Source organism: Nomascus leucogenys, chromosome 13 (genome assembly GCF_006542625.1).
Source record: "Nomascus leucogenys isolate Asia chromosome 13, Asia_NLE_v1, whole genome shotgun sequence".
NCBI lineage: Eukaryota > Metazoa > Chordata > Mammalia > Primates > Hylobatidae > Nomascus > Nomascus leucogenys.
In genome coordinates this window covers 47,446,097-47,468,121 of record NC_044393.1, presented here as the reverse complement: position 1 = coordinate 47,468,121, position 22,025 = coordinate 47,446,097, and the positions used below count along the sequence as shown (strand labels likewise).

Here is a 22,025-nt window from a genome sequence, read left to right as displayed (position 1 = left end):
TGTGTGTGTGTGTGTGTGTGAGAGAGAGAGAGAGAGAGATTACCTCAGATAGACTAATTTGCACTAAAGTTTTACTGACTTACCATGCAATGCCTTTCAAGCATTTTTGCCATAATACCTCTAATGTCACACAAGAGTGAATGTGGACACCAAGGAGGGGCGTGGCCTTTAAGCCGTCTGTCCAAGAAGACGTTGAAGTTACCATTAAACACCCATATGATTTTTTTCCCTTTTTCTGAGACACAGTTTCACTGTCGCCCAGCGTGGAGTGCAGTGGTGCGATCTCAGCTCACTGCAACCTCTGCTTCCTGGATTCAAGCAATTCTTGTGCCTCAGCCTCCCGAGTAGCTGGGATTACAGGGATGCGCCACCACGCCCTGCTAACTTTTGTATTATTAGTAGAGGCGGGGTTTCACCATGTTGGCTGGGCTGGCCTCAAACTCCTGACATCAAGTGATCACCCGCCTCAGCCCCCCAAAGTGCCGGGATTACAGGTGTGAGCCACTGTGTCCGGCCCTATGTGATTTTTTACTCTTCTTCAAGCTATTTCCACATAAGCTGGTTTTCTAAAAATGGAAATAGTATCAGTGTTTTTTTATGACATAAGAGTAATACATTTGAATGCATAATACAGATAATACAGGGCAAGATATCAAGAATAATGTAAAAATCACCAGAAGTCCCAACCCCCTGATGTCATAGTTTAATTTTTTTCCCTTCTACACTATTTTCTAAGACACATTCCTTGTTTTAATATAAAAAAAGTTTTAAATTACTTACCACTGCATGAAGAGATTCTGGCTTATCTTTGTGGTAGCATCAGGTCCAGGCCCTGGGGAGTTGGCCCAGCCTGATTTCCACTTTGAAAAGCTGGCACTCAGGTGTGATCTCTCCAGGAACCACGGACATTTCAGAAGAGGGGGAAGAGACAGAGCAGAAGAACTTTCTGGAAATGTACTGGATGGGCACTTTTGAGAGGAGTGGGTGCTTTCCTGCCTTTGCTCAAGTCACCCACAGGCAGCGGGCAGTCATTGGCATGGACAAGGTCTTTTGCAGTGTGCTGGTGTTTCCCTGAATGACCTACCTACAAACCTAGATTAATCTTCCTCGCAGGGAGGCTTCACCCTCCTTCAGCAGAGCGCTAAACACGCCAATTTCTAAAGAAGTGTTTTCTTTCTTTCAGGCACGAAAATTAATGAGCTCCGTCTTTGGCATGGGCTAGAAAATTCCACTGTGACATTGGCAGGGTTTATGCAGCACCAGAACTTTAAAGCAACCCTGCACTGAACGCTGCGAGAACAAAGGTAAGGCAGATTGGTCTGACTTCCTTGCTCACAGTGGGGAAGAGACGGGGGGCGGCAGGGGGTGGGGGGGAAGGAGGCAAGGACAAATCACCTGGCTAGGAGAGGTGTGTGCAGTTGGAGGAGGTGCTTTCCCGAATTCTGAATTCTTTTCGGAACGTGTCTCTGCAGGCAGCACAATGCCCTCCTTATTCACCCATCTTCACACCACGGTGGCTGACTTGCAGCCTGACGGGCAGTGGCAAGCGTTCAGATCTGTGGCCGACGGGCACGTCTTGGATGGATTCCTTCAGCCACTGGGGTGGGAACAAGCAGCGTTTGCCTCACAGTCTCTCCTTGTTGCAATGAATTGGCAGATTGAACTGAATACATACAACGTGTGGCCTAATTGTCAATAAGTACTTGTTCGTTCATTCAGTAAATGATTTTTGAGCACCTACTGTGCTCCAGGGGCTGGACATACAGCAGTGAACAAAGCCAATGCAAACCCTCTCCACAAGGAGGTATGGGATGGGAGATGGACAGTCAGCACAAAACCAAGACAATTTCAAGCACTCACAAAACAGAGTGATGGGACAGAGTGGGAGGAGGCTATTTTGGGATGGTTAGGTAAAGCCCCAAGAGACACTGGAGCTGAAATCTGAATCACCTGAGGGAACCAGCTGTCGAAGATGCAGGAGCAGAGGTCTTCTAGGTGCAGGGATCAGCATGTGCAAAGGCCCTGAGGCAGGAGGGTGTTCGACAATCTTAGGAACTGAGTGGAAGCTGGTGAGGAAGTAGTGCTCATGAGCAAGGAGTTAAGAGGTCAGAAACAAAGGTAAGGCCTGGATTTATTAATATATTGTGTGAAACATTACATCTAACATTGTAGTGTTTTATAGTTTGCAGAGGGCTATTTTTCTTTTCTCTCTCTTTTTTTTTTTTTTTTTTTTTTTGAGACAGGGTCTTGCTTTGTTGCCCAGGCTGGAGTGCAGTCATGCCATCACAGCTCACTGTAGCCTTGACTTCCCAGGCTCAAGTGATTCTCCTCCCTTAGACTCCCAAGTAGCTAGAAATAGAGGTTCGTGCCACCAGGCCTGGATAATTTTTTAAAATTTTTCTGTAGAGACAGGGTCTCACTTGGTTGTCCAGGTTGGTCTTGAACTCCTGGACTCAAGCAATCTTCCTGCCTCAGCCTCCCAAAGTGCTGGGCTTATGGTATGAGCCACCGCACCCTGCCTGCAGAGGGCTTTGAACATACACTATCCTAATTCAATCATCCCAACAAACCGATTATATAGATAAGAAAACTGAGGCTCAGGAAGTAACTTCCTTTAGGTCATAAAACGAGGAAGTAGTGGGACAGGGACTTTGACCAAGGACTCTGTTTGCACAACTCCAGAGTTGTTATAGACCACCATAAGCACTTGCCTTTAGCAGCTTGAAATTTAAAAAAAATGAACATTTTTCATTCTGTTATTTAAAAAGTAAGGCTGGGTGTGGTGGTGTAATGCCAGCACTTTGGGAGGCTGAGACCAGAGGATTGCTTGAGCCCAGGGGTTTGAGACCAGCCTGGTCAACAAAGGGAAGACCCCACCTCTACAAACAATAATTTAAAAAAAAATTAGCTGGGCATGGTGGTGCATGCCTGTAATTACTCGGGAGGCTGAGGCAGGAGGATTGCTTGAGCCTGGGAGGTCAAGGCTGCAATAAGCCATGTTCACAACCCTGCACTCCAGCCTGGAGTACAGAGCAAGACCCTGTCTCAAAAAAAAAAAAAAAAAAAAAAAAAGTAGAATTGCATAGGTAAAATTCTGGTGAATTTAAGAAGATACAAAAATTACCTATAATCTCATCTGTGAAACATAACAACTTGCACATTTTAGTGTATTCTTTCTGGTTTTTTCCCCTAGGAAAACCTAGGGTGTGTGTGTGTGTGTGTGTGTGTGTATTACACATTACATATACACACACCACACATACATATATGTGTATATAGTCACCTTTATTTAGGTGTAATTTACATGCTCTAAAATTCACACATTAATTGTACAAGTTGATGAATTTTGACAAATGTGTACACTCGAGTAATCATTGCCATGATGGAGATCTGGAATATTCCCTTCATCCCACGGAGTCACCTGTGCCGTTTAGCCTGTTCCCCCATCCCCCACTCCAGGCAATCATTGACCTTATCTCTGTAGCCTCAGATCAGTTTTGTCTATTCCAGGACTTCATGTAAGGGGAACCATGTGTGTACTCTTTTATGTCTGGCCTCTGTTGCTCAGCATAATATTTTCAAGGTTTATCATGTTATCATATATGCATCAATAGCTTGTCCTTTTGTTGCTGATTAATATTTCATTATAAGAATATACATTCGCCTGTTAATAGACATTCACCTGTTAATGGACATTTGGGTGTTTTTGGTTTGGGGCTATGATGAGTAAAGTGGTTATGACCATTCCTGCACAAATCTTTTTGTGGACATGTTTTCTTTTTTCTTCTTTATTGTAGAGATAGGGTCTTTCTATATTGCCCAGGCTGGTCTTGAGCTCCTGGCCTCAAATGATCCTCCTACTTTGGCCTCCCAAAGTACAGAGATTACAGGCATGAGCCACCACACCCAGCTTGTAGATGTGTTTTCATTTGTCTTGGGTAAATACCCAGGAGTAGAATCCTAGCTCATAGGGTAGGTCTTTATGTTTAATTTTACAGGAAACTACCAGACAATTTTCCAAAGTGGTTATATTATATTACATTATGTGAGAGTTCCAGTTGCCCCACATCTTTCTCAACAGTTAGTATTGTTGCTGTTTTTAATATTAGCCATTCTGGTGGGCATGTAGAGGTTTTAATTTTCATTTCCGTTATCGCTAATAATGTTGAACATTTTTTCACAGGTGTTTTTATAGTTGTAATTCTTTGTCTGGAGGCAGAGCTAAAGACTGTTTGAGGATATTTTTTGAGTCCTGGGTAATGCTGAAAATATCGATATTGTTATTGATGCAATGCTCTGGTACAGTAGGCTTCATTCTTCCTCTAGCCAAGTTGAAATGTGGAGGAAAATAACTCTGGTTGCCATGTTGCCCAAGAATGATTTGTGTGAATGACCAGCCAAGCCGCGACTGGATCTTTTCAGTGGCAATTCCAGAATTTTAGTACATGCCATGTCTGATTTGAAGAATGAGAACTGGACTTGAAGAGTACTTTCTTGCCATATGGTGTTTTCATTTGGATTGTAGTGTGTTAGCAGGATCTCTAAGAGATCTGATGGTGATGATGATGATGGTGATGATGACGATGATGGGGAGGAGAATATGGAAGGAGTTAGGGTGGAAACTAAGGCCCCCTGCAAAAGCAATGGCAGAGTTGGATTAATCCTACAATAGTGCAGGTGTGAGGCTGGGCATAGCATGGTATTGAGCAGAGCACCTAGGAGAGCATATTAATCCTAACAGGCCAGCAGATATCCTGAGCGAGCCTTCTCTAAGCACCTGAAACTCCCCCAAAAGCATGAACAAGAGCCATATTCTATATGGTGCTAACTCCACCTCCATATTCTTATTCCAGGAGGAATTGTCCAGGGAGGTGGAAAGCAGGTGGAATTTGTATAGCAAATCAGTCCCCTGGGGGTAGCACATTCAGGCCTCCCTGTGCAGAAGAAAAGACCTTTGGGCCAGGTTGCCAGGCCTCCCCCTGAGCATATCAGCTCATGTGTTTCCTCAAGACATTCCTAATGATACTCCAAAGGCCAACCAGCAGAACACCTCCATCTGCCCTGAGACCTGACATTCACCAGTTCCCAGACATTCTGAATTGTACCAAGCCAATTTATGTAGTTTCTCCATCTAAGTGTGAACTTATAAAGAACAGACACCATTTCTTATTTATAAAGTCTTAGTTTGGGATCCCCCTGAAGCAGACCCTGAAACAAGGATTTGAGTGGAAGTAGTTTATTTGCAATTTGATCCCAGGAAACATAGGTAGGGGAGTGGGGAAGTGAGGCAGGGGATGGGGGCAGCAATGTGGGGTACATTAGCAAGCCAGTTGCCACTGTGGGCATTGATATGGTTTGAATATTCATCCCCTCCAAATCTCACGTAGAAAAGTGATTGCAATGTTGGAAGTGGGGCCTGGTGGGCAGTGTTTGGGTCCTGGGGGCAGATCCCTTGTGAATATCTTGGTGCTGTACTCATGATAGTGAGTTATTGTGAGAACTGGTTGTTTAAAAGTGTGTGGTACCCGGCCGGGTATGGTGGCTCATGCCTGTAATCCCAGCACTTTGGGAGGCTGGGATGGGCGGATCATCTGAGGTCAGGAGTTTGAGACCAACCTGGCCAAAAAAGTGAAACCCCATCTCTACTAAAAATACAAAAAAATTAGCTGGGAGTGGTGGTGGGTGCCTGTAATCTCAGTTACTTTGGAGGTTGAGGCAGGAGAATTGCTTGAACCCGGGAGGCGGAGGTTGCAGTGAGCCGAGATCACGCCATCGAATTCCAACCTGGGCAACAAGAGTGAGACTCTGTCTCAAAAATAAAAAAAAATAATAAAAAAAGTGTGTGGTACCTCCCTTGCCTTGTTCCCACTCTTGCCATGTAATACACTGGCTCCCTGTTTGCCTTCAGACATAATTGTCAGCTCCTTAAGGCCTCACTGGAAGCAAAGCAGGTGCTGGCACCATGCTTCTTGAACAGCCTGCAGAACTGTGAGCCAATTAAACCTCTTTTCTTTGGAAATTACCCAGGCTCAGATATTTCTTTATAGCAAGAGAATGGCCTAGCATAGGTACCTACGGGTGGGTCCTGTGGGTCCTCTGGGATATGGTACAGAACATGACTCCAAGTTATTCCACCTGAGCAGGGAGGGAGCTGGGGTATTTATCTACCAACTGATAATAGTCATTGAATGAGGACATTCTGGAACTTGCAGCTGCCCGCTTGTAGGCAGGGTGGACTCCAGCAGCTGGCAAAAGCCCCCAAGCAAAGATATGCAGGTGCTGGCAGCTGAGAGTCAGACTACCTTTGTCCAATGAAGTTGTAAGGCCAAGAGGCTATGGGCAGGGCACTGACAATGTCAGTTGTGCTTCCCCAAAACATGGCTCAGTTCTGGCAATGAATAGATCCTCAATAAAGCGTGCTGGTTGAACCCAGAGAGCTCAGCCAGCTTTGGCCCCAAAGCTACAGCTCCTGATTATTCTCCAGCAACCCCTGAATACTGCCAGCAGCTGGCAATACTATTTCAGGATCAAACCTAAGATGCCAGCACCCTTACATGTTCTTAAAGTGTGTAGTCTCAGAGCAAGCAGCCTCAATGTCATGTGGGAACGTGTAAGAAATGTGAATTATTGGGTTCTCCCCCAGAACTACTGAGTCAGAAACTCTGGGAGTGGGGCCCAGGAATCTGTATTTTAACAAGTCTTCCAGGTCATTCTAATGCAACCTAAAGTTTAAGACCCACTGTTTTGGACTCTAAAATTTAGGGCCACCCAACAGTTTCCAAAGCAAAGCCGTTTGCTCTTGGTTAGAACTCCTCCACCCCCAATCCCAAGCACCAGCGGCAAAAGGGAATGGAACCTCCAGAAACATTTTATACTTTGCCCCCTTTTTTGAGTTTTTCTTTTCTTTCTAGGCTTAGTAAATATACATTGTACCAAGTTACCAATTACCAACAACGGAAAGTAGCCCAGGCATATATGCTATAGAAGATAACCTAAAAGACACCTGTGTTGAATTTAACTTGAAGGTGGGAGGATTTATATTTCTGCTTGTTTTCCTGAGCTAATATTTAAGTTACTTCTCTTTCCTTGAGTCCCTACCAGGTAGGCAGTAGGGGGAAAGTCACGGGTATACCAGTAGAAGAAAAAGCTGCTCTGGAATTTTAAGTCCACCACAGAAGATGTGCAAGGAGCTGGGGATACCCACGGAAGTCACTTTGTGCAGGAAAACTGTATGAAGGATGGACCTGGTTTAACTGAATTGACCCAGGCCAGATGAGAATAAGAACCGTGGCAGCAAGTGGCATCAGGTGGATTCATAAGCAGTCTTCCAGGCTGATGTTTTCTGTACAGCAGACATCCCTCACTCCTTCCCAGCAACCCCAGGTGAGAACAGCACCTAGACATGCCGATTTCTTCTGGAGAGGCCTGAGGCTCTTGCTCCTGCCCTGCCCTGTGCCCTGATGCCAGCAGCCACTGCAGCCCTTTCTGTGCTCACCCCCGACCTGTGGTGTGACATCACAATATAGTCCATTCAGGATCTTGAGACTGATTTGCCCCATGGGCCTAAGACAGAAGCTGAACCTCTGGCCTGCAGTTCCAGATCCAAGGTGACTGAGACAAACTGCCAGCTGCCACTGGCTTATCAGGAGCACCTGGTGAGTATTCAGAACTTCCCCAAGCAGCATGGAAGGAGATACAGCCAACAGCTGGCTGTCTTAGCACTTTAGGGTCTCATTCTCACACAGGTTTAAATGGGCCAAACCGGTGGACGGGAGTTCACCAGGTAAGCCCCAAACTCTTCCTAGGAAAGCTGACTCACCTGATGCACACACCCCTTCCCAGCCTCTTCCTGCTGTGTCACCATCTGTGGGAGGTGGCACTCTAGTCTCCCCTAAGACTCGGCTTGCCATCTGCACCAGCTCCCTGGGCAAAGGTCACCTGTGTTCTTAATAGACAGAGCAGAGAGGCCAGGCTTTTAGATGGCAAATTCACTAGAGCATCATCACTTCCAGCCCTAATTGAGGTCAGGGACAGCCATTGGCCAAATGACACACCACATAGCAGGATGAGCAGAGGTAGCTGACACAGCCACCTCCCGTCCAAAATGTGTACGATGGTCCTTCCTTTCTGTAAGAGGCCTTCCTGCTTTGGCTGTTTTTAAATCCACCTCCTGGTGACCTGCTGGTATATCAAATCGCTTCCTTTCCTTTTGGGACAGTAAGAGAGCTTTAGGATGGTGACGGAAAATGAGAAGATGGATTAGAACACCAGGAAAGTAGGCAAAATCTAAGGTAGGGGGGACGGGGACAGAGGCCAAAGCCATCTCTCAAAGAGGATGCTGGCTCTTTCCATACGGGCCACCTGCACTCGGTCGAGGGTGGTTTGAGACCCAAGGCCTTCTACAACAAACAGTGGCGACCCATTCTGGGCCCCAGGAGGCACAGCCGCCTTCCCTACCATGGCCCATTCGTGTTTTCCCACAGTCTGTCCACGGTCCATTCACCATCTGTGAGTGCCAACACGTCCACACAGCTGCAGCTGCGTCCCTTCTCCCATGAAGGAGTGACTTCTATAGGGACCCCATGATTTTGAGAAGGCTCCTGGCTCTCCCTGACTGTGTAAGGTAGAAAGGGAGGTGGTGGGGGGTGGATCAGAGAAATATTTTACCCTTAGGCTTTGCCGTCCCTCCTTCGTTTTATATGTGATGGGCGGAAGCCAACCTCTGCTTCACACACAAGTCCAAGATGCCAATGGTTCACCAAGCATGCTAAGAACATTTTAGCCAATGTTAGGCCCCACTGGAAAAGGAAAAAAGAGAGTAGAGGGGCCAGCGCTAGAGCAACCTGTGGTCCCCGTGCTGCAGCAGGTTTAATTTGGAGAGGAGAAAGGGAGCAAACGCTGAACCTCCCGTGCCAGACCCGCCACCTATGTTATTGCTCTTAATTCTGACCTCTGTGAAGCAGGTGTTCTCAGGTTCATTCTATAGACACAGAAACTGAAGACTGTTCTGTGCTGGTGCCACGTCTAAAGAGGGCCATTAACCTGGAGCATGCATTCACTCTCTATCGACTATCCTCAACATTAGAGCTCTCTGAAAAGAGAATGGGCTGCTTTGCAAGGCAGCAAGAGTGTGCAGGCCACGGCTCTTCCGTCAGCATGGAAGGAAACGGGATTCTTGTGATCAGCTGGGAGCTGGACCAAAAGATCTTTAAAGGCTGTTTCCAAATCCAAGATTGTAGGATTCTGGGTCTTAGTACTTTGCCCACCCTCTGTGATTGAACTCAGGTGGGTCACGCCTTAAGGGCGGCTGCAAACTTTCTGTTAGGCAAGGAGAACTGGGAAGAACCATAGAGATCAGCTACGGGCCCCAGGTAGGAAAGAGGAACCCAGGCTGGTTGAGGGAGTTTTCCTTTTTCTTTTTTCTTTTTTCTTTTTTTTTGAGACGGAGTCTCGCTGTGTTGCCCAGGCTGGAGTGCAGTGGCGCAATCTCGGCTCACTGCAAGCTCCGCCTCCCGGGTTCACGCCATTCTCCTGCCTCAGCCTCCCCGAGTAGCTGGGACTACAGGCGCCCGCCACCATGCCCGGCTAATTTTTTTGTATTTTTAGTAGAGACGGGGTTTCACTGTGGTCTCGATCTCCTGACCTCGTGATCCACCCGCCTCGGCCTCCCAAAGTGCTGGGATTACAAGCGTGAGCCACCGCGCCCGGCCGGTTGAGGGAGTTTTCCAAGGCTCCAGAGCCAATTTGCAGAGTTAACCTGTGTTGACTGAACAAATGGAGGAGCCAGTTCTGAGTGCTGATCCAACGTCCCCATGCCCATCTCTCTCGTTCACCTGGTTCTTTCCTATCAAGATAATGATTCAGCCACCATTTACAGAATGCCTGCCGCATGCCAAGTGTGTTTCCAGAAATTATTTCACCTTCTCCTCCCCAACTCCACGAGGTGGGTGTCATCGGCCCCATTTCTCAGATGAGCATGGTTAGGTAACCACAGCAGAGGTTCAGGTACTTGTGGAGATGTCATAAATACTAAATGACGAAGCAGGTCTTTCTAACCCCAAGGAAAACTTATGCCTCCATCTGCCACCTCCCAGCTTGTGTGAGGAAGCAGGGTCTCCTTTCTTAGCTTTTCCCTAAGACAAACTGCCATCGATATGTCAAGTTCTGCAGTGCCTATTTCCAGCCCCTCTTGGACGTTGCCCTGATGGATGCTGAACTCCCTGTGGGCCCACCTGTTTCACTGGCCTGGCTACTCGCTCTGATGGAGCAAGATGGAGCGATGTCTATACACGGACAGATGTTATGCGCCAAGGAAGAAAATCTGCTAATCGAAAGCAGCTTCAGCTAATTGTGGCACTTTCCTTTCTGCGTGGTGCCCTGAAATAGTAGCCACGCTCTGTTCTTTTTTCACATCAGGGAGCCCCAATTGGCAACTTAAATGAGGTTGCAAAGAAGTCAGTTACACAGACCTCTGCTGCCAGTTTCCATGGATGAGGCCTTGCTGATGCTCCTTGGATAGGACCCGTGTGCAACTGTTTGTGGACTTGGCTTCTTGCTGTGGATAATTTGGACTCGCTATTGGGCTGGAAAAGCCTCATTTAACCCTGGGGAAAACGGGAACCTTCAGAAATTTAATGGAATACTAAGCCCAAGAACACACGGTCTGACCTTGAACTCTGGTTCTGATGTGCTTCTGAGTTATTCTGTAGCCATCTCAGCCAACAGAACCATCCTGGGAATATTCTATCTCTGTGTTGTCTGATATGATAGCCACTAGCCACACAGGGCCACTGGGCACTTGTGATGTGGCCAGTGGGACTGAGGAGCTGCGCTTGTTGTTTAAATGGAAGCTTAGATTACGTAGCCGTGGGTGGCTGGTGGCTGGTGTGCTAGATGCTGCTGCTCTGGCCCCTGCTGACTTTTGTGACTTCATCTCTGATCTCATTCCCCTCTCCTGGCTTTCCCTTTCCCTCTGCCTTCACTCCCAGGCCTCCTGCACTTTTTGATTTTTGCATTTGCTGTTCTCTCTGCCAGCATCACTTCTTCTTCTGATCATTTTATGGTTTGCCCCTGTTCAACAGGGGGGCCGCGGATCAAGTGTGTGTCTTCAGAAAGGCCTTCCCTATTCTATCTAATTGTGTCCCCGGCCCCATTCCAATTGCTCCTTATCTCTCTGAAGTTACGTTTGTGTGTTTTCTTGTCTACTGCCCTCTCCCTGGATAAAAATCCCAGTTTCACCAGAGCAGGGATGTGGTCTGCCCTCTCCCACTCCATCTCTGTGCCTGGAACAGCGCCTGACAGGCAGAAAGTGCTCAGTGTGGCGTTGAGAGTGCGTGAACATTCTGCAGGACAGCCCCCTCCTTCAGTGAGGAGGAAAGGCAGTCATGGCCCCAGTAACTTCTGCTGTGTGACAAAATAACATGAGCATAGTGGCCTAGAACAGCAAAGATTCGTATTTCTTCCAATTCTCTGGGTCTGGAATGTGAGCAGGACTCAGTTCCACATTGTGTCAGTGAGGGTCACTCAGCTAGGGGCTAGGCTGGACAGGGTGGCCTAAGAAGGCCTCACTCACACAGCTGGGACTTTTGGGCTCTCCAGGAAACATCTCTATGTGATTTGTCTGGATTTTCTTACAGCATGGAGGTCTCAGGGCAAGTAGCCTGATTTTTTTTTTTTTTCAGACAGTGTCTTGCTCTGTTGCCCAGGCTGGAGTGCAGTGGTGAGATCTTGGCTCACCACTACCTCCGCCTCCCAATCCTGGGTTCGAGCAATTCTCCTGCCTCCGCCTCCTGAGTAGCTGGGATTGCAGGTGCCCGCCACAATGCCCAGCTAGTTTTTGTGTTTTTAGTAGAGATGGGATTTCACCATGTTGGCCAGGCTGATCTCGAACTCCTGACCTCAAGCCTCTGCCTCGGCCTCACAAAGTGCTGGGATTACAGGTGTGAGCCACCGTACCCAGCTGGCTTCTGAGAGAGGAAGCAGAGGCTGCCAGGCCCAGAACTGGCAGCACCATTTTCATCACCTTCTACCGGGCTAACTAAGCCATAGGGCGAAAGCCCAGTTAAAAGGGGAGGGAAAACTGTCTACTTCCTGGTGGGCGGGCAGGATGTTCATACCAGCAGGAAGGGATCTATGGACACGCTACACAGTCACTTCAACAATGCTGTGGTGGGGCTTCTCAACTTTGATCATGCACATGGGCCATCTGGGGTCTGGTTAAGATGCAGATTTAGCAGGTCTGGAGTGGAGCCTGAGATTCTGCATTCCTAACAGACTCCAAGAGACATCAAAGCTGCAGGCCCACAGGCTGCACGTGGAGTAGCAAGGCTGTATTAGAACGCATCCTATCAGGACTGAGCCTGTGCTAAGATTTGACAATTCCACTTCTAGAGTGGACATCACTTCTTTGGGTTAAGCATTACCCACTGTTGCTGAGGTCTACATGATCGGTCCCTTCTTCCCTGGCATCTGGGCTTGTGCCCACATGGGGTAACTGTCCCATCCTACCTCCCAAGCACTTCTCATGCATTGCTTTACCAGCCTTTAAGGCCCCTTCCTTCTTTAACATTTAATTATCATTGTGTCCCTTGTAAAATTGGTGGAATGGGGCTCTTTCGGTTAGGATTAGAAACTAAACTCAAACTAGTTAAAAGGCAAAGGATTGATTGGAGCACGTATGGCTTCAGGACTAGCTGTATCTAGGCCCTCAAATGATGTTGGCAAGAAACTATTTGTCACCATCTCCAGTTCTGCATCACCAAGATCTCTCTGACAGGATCCCCCACAAGTGGAAGAAGAGACGAACTCTCACTTAGCAACCCCAGCAAGAAGGGGGCACCACTTCTTGCCTAATCTTTCTGGCAAAAGTGCCAGGATTCTCTCTGGCTGGCCCAGCTGAGGTCGTGTGTCCACAATGATGCAGTCACTGTGGCCAGGAGGACGTGTTACCTCATTGGCCAGGCCTGGTCATGTGTGTTGTTACCTCACTGGCCAGGCCTGGTCATGTGTGTTGTTACCTCATTGGCCAGGCCTGGTCATGTATGTGTCCCTGGAGCCGGGTGGGAGACTGGCCCCACCCAAGCCACATTGGATGAAAGCAGGAAGAGGTGATTGTCCATGTAAAATTGGAGAGAAGGGAGAGCAGTTAGGAAGCTAAAAAATTGTCCCAACTGATCATGAGAACAGGTGTTGGAGTCCTTGTGTGATGGCTGAGAAAACAGAGGGCAGGAGCCTCATGAATTCCAGAGGGCCCACAGCTAACCAGGCCTCCCAACCCCTAGCACAGACTCAGAGGCTGTCGAATTAAAGATCTTTAGCACCAGAAGAATCTTGAAAATTAGCCAACGCATGTTCCACAGGACACTGGTTCAAGGGAAGCTAAACGATGTTACTTGAAAGGCTGTCTGGTCTAGGAAAGGTAAAATATAATGGGCTAGGCCAGGTCAGCAGTTTCCTTGCTTTACAGGACTTTTCAAAGCCGTAAATAGGCTGGTGTACATTGTGAATCCCCGAGAATGGGGGGAGGCCTAGGAACTATTGTTTGGAAAACTAGTAACCTAACTCTGTTCCTCCCCATTTCATAGATGAAGCAACTAAGGCCAAGAAGGGAAAGTGATTTGGGCAAGGTTATGCAACTAGTTCATGCTGGGATTACCCCAGATGCGGTGTTGAGACATACTTCATGCTGTGCAGAAGCATCTCTTTGTACCTCAGGGTAGCCCTGTCCTCCTGGTTGTGTTCCTGCTGTCTGGAGTCTGTGCATAAGGGTTTATGGGCTTCTATGGCACTGCTCCTGTGAGGGCCCATGGGCACCCAGAGTGCCCAACCCCTGCCTGGGACATGCCCTTCATTGCTGCATGCCTGAGGGAACTATTGAGAGGTGCAGAAAACCACATGGGTCTGTACTTAGGAAAACACAGCCACCCAACTGGCAAGGTGATGGCATAGATGAGGTTGAAGGGGCTTGAAGGTTGGCCAAATCCAGAGAGTCAGCACAGACAGACACCAAGTGTGCCAGGCTGAAGGGTGAAGGGAAAGGAAGGTTCCTAGAGCCAAGTGCACACTTTAAATCCAGGGAGAGATTGTGGGTCAGGGCTGGGGTGTGCTGACGTGAGGGCGACTGTTATAGCAACATCACCTTTGAGACCCTCGTTCATCTGGACACTTCATATGAGCTCATTCTAAGCCACTCAGTGATCCGGCTTGGGGATTATCATGACCCATATAGATCAAGAAGAAAAAAGTAGCTGTTGGTTAGTTGACTGAACTCACAGGTATGAGGTTAACATGAAAGATTCAAGCTCTGGCTCTTCTCCTCGCCAAGCATATGATCTTGGGCATGTTACTAAACTGTCTAAGCCTCCATTGCCTCATCTGGCAAATGGGGCTCAGATACGTTCCCACATCATAGCTTTGTTGTGAGGATTAAATAAGATGTCTGTGAATTAGCAAGACACTTAGCCCATCCGTAGTAGGGGATCCTTAAATGATGGCGGGAATGGAGGAATGGAGAGGTAGAAACAGATCCACCAAGTAAAGGGTAAAGCCAAGATCAAACACAGGTCCAGCCAGCTGTGGCTCCTTCTGCCTCTTCACTGCCACTAAGAGAGGGTTAGCATTCGATGAGCAGATGGCAGTGGCTCAGAGTGCAGATCAGTGCAAAGGGCTTTCTCGTCTTCACTGCAAAGATGGAGGGGTGGCATATGTGTATCTTTGGTCATTTCCAGGTGACTCTATCCAAAGTCCGTGCAGGAAAGTAGAGGCTGTGAGCAGGATGGAATATACAGATCCAAACCTCTAGAGCAGAGCCAGGGCTAGGCATGACTTGATCAACATCTAAATGCCACCAACACCCAAGGGCCATGCAGAGGGAAGAGACTGGGAACCACATCTTGGCACTTTCAGATGGGTTTGCAAGCACTGGAAATCAAAGCTTCACCAGGGATGCTTTAAAGATGAAAATCCTGGCCAGGCGTAGTGGCTCACGCCTGTAATCCCAGCACTTTGGGCGGCCGAGGTGGGCGGATCACGAGGTCAGGAGATTGAGACCATCCTGGCTAACATGGTGAAACCCTGTCTCTAATAAAAAAAAATATATACAAAAAATTAACCGGGCATGGTGGTGGGTGCAGTCCCAGCTACTGAGGCTGAGGCAGGAGAATGGTGTGAACCCAGGAGGCGGAGCTTGCAGTGAGCCGAGATTGCACCACTGCACTCTAGCCTGGGCAACAGAGCGAGACTCTGTCTCAAAAGAAAAAAAAAAAAAAAAGATGAAAATCCCAGTAGGGATTTAAGGGAAGATGCTGGGAGTAGCATGTGGCCCCTGAGTAGGAAGATGGAAGTACAGCAGAGGCAAGAATGGCAGTCCCTGTTTGTAGATATTTTTCACAGGGAAGGTCAGAACATGTCCCAGGGAAACCACGTCCAAGATTCAGGATGAGAATGACCTGATCCTATATATATATATATATTATTTTTTTTTTTTTTTTTTTTTTTTTTTGAGATGGAGTTTTGCTCTTATTGCCCAGGCTGGAGTGCAATGGCATGATCTCGGCTCACTGCCACATCCACCTCCTGGGTTTCCGTGATTCTCCTGCCTCAGCTTCCCGAGTAGCTGGGATTACAGGCAGGCGCCACCACACCCAGCTAATGTTTTTGTATTTAGTAGAGATGAAGTTTCACCATGTTGGTCAGGCTGGTCTAGAACTTCTGACCTCAGATGATCCACCCACCTTGGCCTCCCAAAGTGCTGGGATTATAGGTGTGTGCCACTGCACCCAGCCCCAGCCAAGATTGTTTTCTAAGAATCAAAACTTGACTACAGGCTGGACATGGTGTCTCACACCTGTAATCCTAGCATTTTGGGAGGCCAAGACAGGTGGATCACTTGAGGTCAGGAGTCTGAGACCAGCCTGGCCAACATGGTGAAACCCTGTCTCTACTAAAAATACAAAAAAAAAAAAAAAAAAAAAAAAAAGAATTAGCCAGGTGTTGCGGTGCATGCCTGTAATCCCAGCTACTCGGGAGGCTGAGACACAAGAATCACTTGAACCCAGGATGCGGAGGTTGTGGTGAGCTGAGATCATGCCACTGCACTCCAGCCTGGGCAACAAAGTGATATGTCTCGAAAAAAAACAAAAACAAACAGAAAAAAACCTGAGATCCCTGATCCACAAAAGCCTGAAATATGATGTCAAATTGTATTTATATGTGCACGGGGGCATTTTTCTTGAAGGAAGGTCCATAGCAGGAGAGGCAAACTGTGGCATGGCTTTGTTTTGTTGGGTCCACATAGCATTATGAATATTTGAATGATTTCCCAACATTCAAAAATTGGGTACTACTACATAAAAATCTTAATGTTGGGCTTCTCTTGAAAAGACTCACAAGATCCAGTCACATGGGACCCACATTCCAGAAAGAGGTGGCCTCCTTTAGATGGGGTGTGGGACCCCAGTCAGCTACACAGTCCATAGCACTTTTGTGACCTCCCCAGTGGATGTCCAATGTTGGTCCTCTTTTGTCAGCACCCTTGCACTGTTTTCTTCACTGCTTTATTTTTTTAATTTGCCTTGTCCCTCTGGCTTTTTCATTTGCAGCCCGTGATTTGAACTTTTAATAGATGCTCAAAGGGTGGCTGATGTTAAGAAGATCATTGAAACTGAGATCTTTTTTCCAGCTTAAACTCTTTCCCAACAATCCAGTGTTGAAACTGACCCTTAGTAGAGGCAGAATACCACCCTTCCCAGGCCCAGAAACAGATTCTTTTCCTCCTAAGGAATGCGTGTATGCTGTTTGTCCAAGGGCATGTTTACAAATGGCAAGCTTATCTGCTGATGTTATAAAACACCAAAAGCTATTTAGAAATTACTGAAACTCCTATCTATAGTCTCTGCAAGATACTGCTCAGGTGATAATGCAATCAATGAAAGCAATGACAATCTGGGAAATCCTTTCTTTATAACCTTGAGAATTTGGCTTTGAATGGAGACAAATCAAACAGATAGAACTCTTGCTCAGGCCCCTTTTCTGAAGCCAGAGCCAGCAAGCCTAGTGATTTTCTTTTGAAAGGGTCTTAAGTAGGTCTTTGCATTTGGGAAGACCAGGCAAGTCACTTAGAGCCGATTTCTGAACTGAGACTCACAGATGCACATACTCACACCCTCGTATCCGGAGACATGTGGACTTGGAGGGCTGGAGGAACTCAGAACGCCTTGGTCCTTAGAAGGATCCAGAACCACCGTGCTGAGGCCTAGCAGGCAAGGGCAGGACACACAAAATGTGAGAGCAGAGGAACGAAGGAAAATTAAATCTTGGGTGAGGCATTCTGTCCAGCAAAGAACGGGAGGTAAATACATGGCACGTGGGCCTTCAATATCCTATGAGTAGAATGAAGGCAATGCTTAAAACACTGCACCACTGCACAGCTACACCTGTACACAAGATGCCCCCTTGTTTTGGGGCAGCCAACTGCTGCATCTCCTGTTTATATTTGCACCCAAGCAGGGGAAGTCAGTCCAAAGCTAGAAGGAGAGAAAATGATTGCCCAGAAGCTCAATGGAATCCTTGCTTAATACCTCAGTTGTTGAGAACACAGATATTAGGCTGAGGCCCACTCGGTTTGAGGCCTGGCAATGTCCTAGGTCAGTTAATTTATCTTATCTGTGAAACAGGATAATCATAGAACCTATCTCATCCCAAAGGCGGGTGGGCGGATGAAATGAGATGATCTTGGTGTGGAGCTTAGCACGGTGCCTTGGGAAGCCTGGATAAGCATGAGCTGCTGTCTTGGGTGGGTTTCCCAGCTGCTGACCTGATCATCTAATTGCAGTGCAAGTAGTTGATATGGAAAGGGTTCCTGGTCCCATGAGGAAGGGAATGAGGATGTGAGACCGGAAGGGAAGGTGGCCTTGAGCAGTTACTGCCATGAGCACTGGGGGCTCCCTCCCACTAGGGATGTCTGGATATCACCTAATGTGGGACAGGCCCCAGAGCTGTGCCACCTGAGGGGTGTGGGGCTGGATACTTACCCACCTACTCACATCCTGGCCAAGGGCTGCTCCCAGGGTGTCTCGTCCCCAGCCCTGCCCACTTGCAGGGCGAAGAGCCACCATGGAAACCGTGAAGAGCCCTGGGGGGACATGGGCAGGGCAGGGACAGCATCTGCTAAAACTGTCCTTGTTGTTCTGACTCCTGTCCTGGAGAGGGAAGAGCTGGTCTTTGGAACTACCCAGACCTCAGCCTGTAGCTCATCGCTGCCTTTTACTAGGTAGGTGGCCCCCTTTGCCTCTTTGGGGCTCCATTTTCACATCTCTTAAAATAGGAACAATTCTCTAATGTTGCAGAATTCGTTTTGAGGACTATGTGTGACAATGGCCATACAGAGGCAGGCACGTAGTAGGTGCTTGGCCACCATGAGCCCCCTTACTCGCCAGCTCGATTTGGTTCCATTTCTCCCGCTTGCCTGTGATCCTTATTCTGTTTCTAGTCCCGGAGTGAGCCCAGGCTGGCACCAGACCTTCTTTCCATGTGAGCAGGGACAAGCTGACATCCAGACTAGCGCTTGCCTCCGAGGTGACTTCTGAGTGACAGGCTGCTGCAGTGATCTCCCAAGCTGTGTATTATCATCTTGTTTCCCCTTTAGCTTCAAGCCTCGTCAGTCTGTGGCTTTCATCATATCCAGAGGGTAGAATAACTGGCCGGCCTAACGGCGGCTGAGCCAGGAGTGGAATCCCAGCAGGAAGAACTTCGGACCCTTGCAGCTCCCGCGGCAGCCCAGGGCTGGGTGTGTGGGCAGATCTGGGGGCTTCTGCTGAGTCAGACCGTGTGGGAGTGTTGGGGCGGGGGCGGGGGCGCCGCCAGATGAAATCAGGATGCCCAGTGAAATTTACATTTCAGATAAACAAGAAAAAGCCCCTTCTGTATAAGTGCAGTCTGTGAAATACTTGGGCCATACTTATACTAAAAAGTTATGTAGTGTTTATCTGAAATTCAAATTTCACTGGGCCTCTGACATTTTTATTACCTAAATGTGGCAACATTACTCTGGTGGGAATGGAGAACAAACCTCCTGGGAGGTCTGGGTTAGAGATGAGCACAGCAATCCTCCTGCAGGCAAAGGCCAGTGTGGAGCCACTGCCTGCCCCCAGATGGCCTCCCCCGGGGCCCCCTCCAGGGCCTGTAAAGCCCTCATGAGAGTCACTTTTGCCTGAAGACATTGTTTAACTACACAGTGGAGTCAGTTACAGATTCACTCTCACCACACTTACCCGTATAAAGAAAATATGATTCTTTATTCTTAGATATATCCACACAATGTGGTAAGAACAGAGTAGCTGCAAATTGTGTATGTGTCGGGTGGGGTTCCCTGGAAGCAGAGCCTGAGACCCGGGTTCCGGTGCCCCTGACCTGGTGAAGGAAGCAGGAGAGGGCAGGGGAGGAGCTGAGAGGTGTGCACCAGGGGCACTCAGCTTCTACCTGACCCCCTGGGGGGCTCTGGAGCAGGAATGGTACCAGGGAGTTGGCTCCACCTTGAGACAAGGGGGTTAGGGTTTTGTGCTTCCGCATCCTCAGGCCATTAGTTGCCCTCAGGCAGAGGGCTGGGCCTTGCAACCTCCCAGGTGTCTCCAGGTGTAGCAGCTTCCATGGCAGAGGTGACAGTCCAGAGAAAGCCATGACCACGCATTGAAGTTCCCTGCAACACTTGTAGCAGCTGGGTGCACCAGCTGGTCAAGGAGACCTGGGAATGGCACCAACGACACCTACTACGCTCTGTCTCCTCGCAATGGAAAAGTCAGATTCTCTCCAGGCCGTGTTAGAGAGTCCCTGTTGGGAGGTGCGGTCTCCTTAGGGACTGCTCTGCCCCTCCTCCGTCCTTCCTAAAGAGTGATGGCTGCCAGGTGTGTGTGGAGACAGGTGCTGACTGTGTCTTCAAGGCAGTGGGGAGAGGGGACTTTGAATACCCATGGAATCTGCAGGATGATGGCCTGAGCCTGTGGCAGTGTGGCTGCTGGAATCTGCTCCTTGCCGTGGAGGGGTGACCAGCCCCATTTTGTCTTTTAGGGCTATCTTAGTTTCCACTGCTGCAGCCTGTGGCCTGGACATTTGCCCATGGTTGTGAGGTCCCCATGCAGGGGACTTCTTCCTCCTGACTCCAGGCTTCAGTTCACCCATCAGGCCTTAAAGCATCTTCTGCCCTATCTTGCCCTGAACTTTTTGCTGCAAAAAGCCAAGGGCACTGCCTCAAGCTTATCTTCCCAGCCACTGTTTACTGCTGCTACACTGCTGCCCAAGACACTTCAGAAGTGACCGTTATTGTCATCTCTTGCCAACTCCTGGAAGGCAAGCCACCAAGTCCCATGCACCATTCCCACAGCCCGACAACCTTCCTGGAATCTAAAGAGTCTGCCCACTTCTGGATGTTTGTTCAGGTAGGGGAGTTCAAGCCCCGTGCCCATGAAACTTCATCTTTCTTTTCTCTTCCACCTTCCCTGGGAGGGTAGTGCGGATAATGAGGTGACCCTTCTTCCTCTTTCTAGAATCCATGGGGCGGAGAAGGTAGATTCTCCCTTCCTGTCTTCTGGGGAAACTCCTTCTCCCTCCCGAGACAACATTGCTTTCCCCTTCTCTGTGGGGTAATAATGGCAGAGAGAGGTGGGATCAAAATGTTCTACTCATAAGGGGGTGTACATTGAGAGGTTTAGAAATATGTTACAGTGCCCCTATGTTTATAGCAGCATTAGTCACAATGGCCAGATGGTGGAAGCACCCCAGGTTCCCATGATGGATGAATGGAGGAGCAAAATGTAGTGTATACAGTGGAATGTTGTTTAGTCTTAGAAAGAGGAAAAATCCTGGCTGAGCACGGTGGCTCATGCCTGTAATCCTAATATTTTGGGAGATCAAGGAGGGAGGATTTCTTGAGGAAAGGAGTTCAAGACCAGCCTGGCAACTTAGGGAGACCCCCAATCTCTACAAAAAAATTTAAAAATTAGCTGAACATGGTGGTGTACATTTGTAGACCCAGCTATTCAGGAGGCTGAGGCGGGAGGATGGAGGATCACTTGACCCCGGAGTTCAAGGCTGCAGTGAGCTATGATTGCACTCCAGCCTGGTGACGAGCAAGACTCCATTTTAAAAAGAAAAAATGAGAGAGAGAGAGAGAGAGAGATCCTGTTGCATGGATGCACCTCAAGGACATCAAGCTGAGTAAAATAGGCCAGTCACCAAAAGACAACTCCTGTGTGATTCCACTTCCATGAGGCATCTAGAGTAGTCAGCTTCATAAAGACAGAAAGTAGAATGGTGTTTGTCAGGGACTATGAGGAGGGGGAAATGAGGAGGGGGAAATTAGGAGTTGTTTATTGGGTATGAGAATGTTCTGAAGATTGGCACGACAACGTGAATACATTGAACACTACTGCACCGTACACTTACAGATGACTAAGACAGTCCAGGCGCAGTGGCTTATGGCTGTAATAATCCCAGCACTTTGGAAGGCAGAGGCAGGAGGATTGCTTGAGGCCAGGAGTTTCAGACCAGCCTGGGCAACATAGCAAGACCTCATCTTTACAAAAATATTAAAAAATTACCCGGGTGTGGTGGCTTGTGCCTGTAGTCCCAGCTACTCACCAGGCTGAAGCAACAGGATTGCTTGAACCTGGGAGTTCGAGACTGCAGTGAGCTGTAATCAGGCCACTGCACTCCAGCCTGGGTGACAGAGTGAGATTCCATCTCAAAAATAAGTAAATAAATAAATAAATAAATAAATAAATGTTAAGATGGTAAAAATTTAAGTTGTGTATTTTACCACAATTAAGAATAAAAAGCAGTCTGGGCGCAGTGGCTCATGCCTGTAATCCCAACATTTTGGGAGGCCGAGGCAGGCAGATCACCTGAGGTCAGGAGTTCAAGACCAGCCTGGCCAACATGGTGAAAGCCCGTCTCTACAAAAAATTAGCCAGGCATGGTGACAGGTGCCTATAATCCTAGCTACTCGGGAGGCTTAGGTACAAGAACCCGGGAGG

At 48.2% G+C, this 22,025-nt stretch overlaps 2 protein-coding genes across 3 annotated transcripts in view; one reads left to right on the top strand and one right to left on the bottom strand.

The window, feature by feature from the left end:
* Nucleotides 1-805, bottom strand: part of RRBP1 (ribosome binding protein 1) — a 79,891-nt gene extending 79,086 nt beyond the window's left edge. Inside the window, exon 1 of the mRNA XM_030825788.1 lies at nucleotides 781-805. The gene's annotated coding sequence lies outside the window, so the exon portion shown is untranslated. The remainder of the gene's footprint in view (nucleotides 1-780) is intronic.
* A 6,742-nt stretch (nucleotides 806-7,547) lies between these two features.
* The window catches only part of BANF2 (barrier to autointegration factor 2), a 36,239-nt gene continuing 21,761 nt past the window's right edge, over nucleotides 7,548-22,025 (top strand). Inside the window, exon 1 of one of the 2 annotated variants that reach the window (XM_003268211.1) lies at nucleotides 7,548-7,655. The gene's annotated coding sequence lies outside the window, so the exon portion shown is untranslated. The remainder of the gene's footprint in view (nucleotides 7,656-22,025) is intronic. The other variant, XM_003268210.1, reaches the window with a different exon arrangement.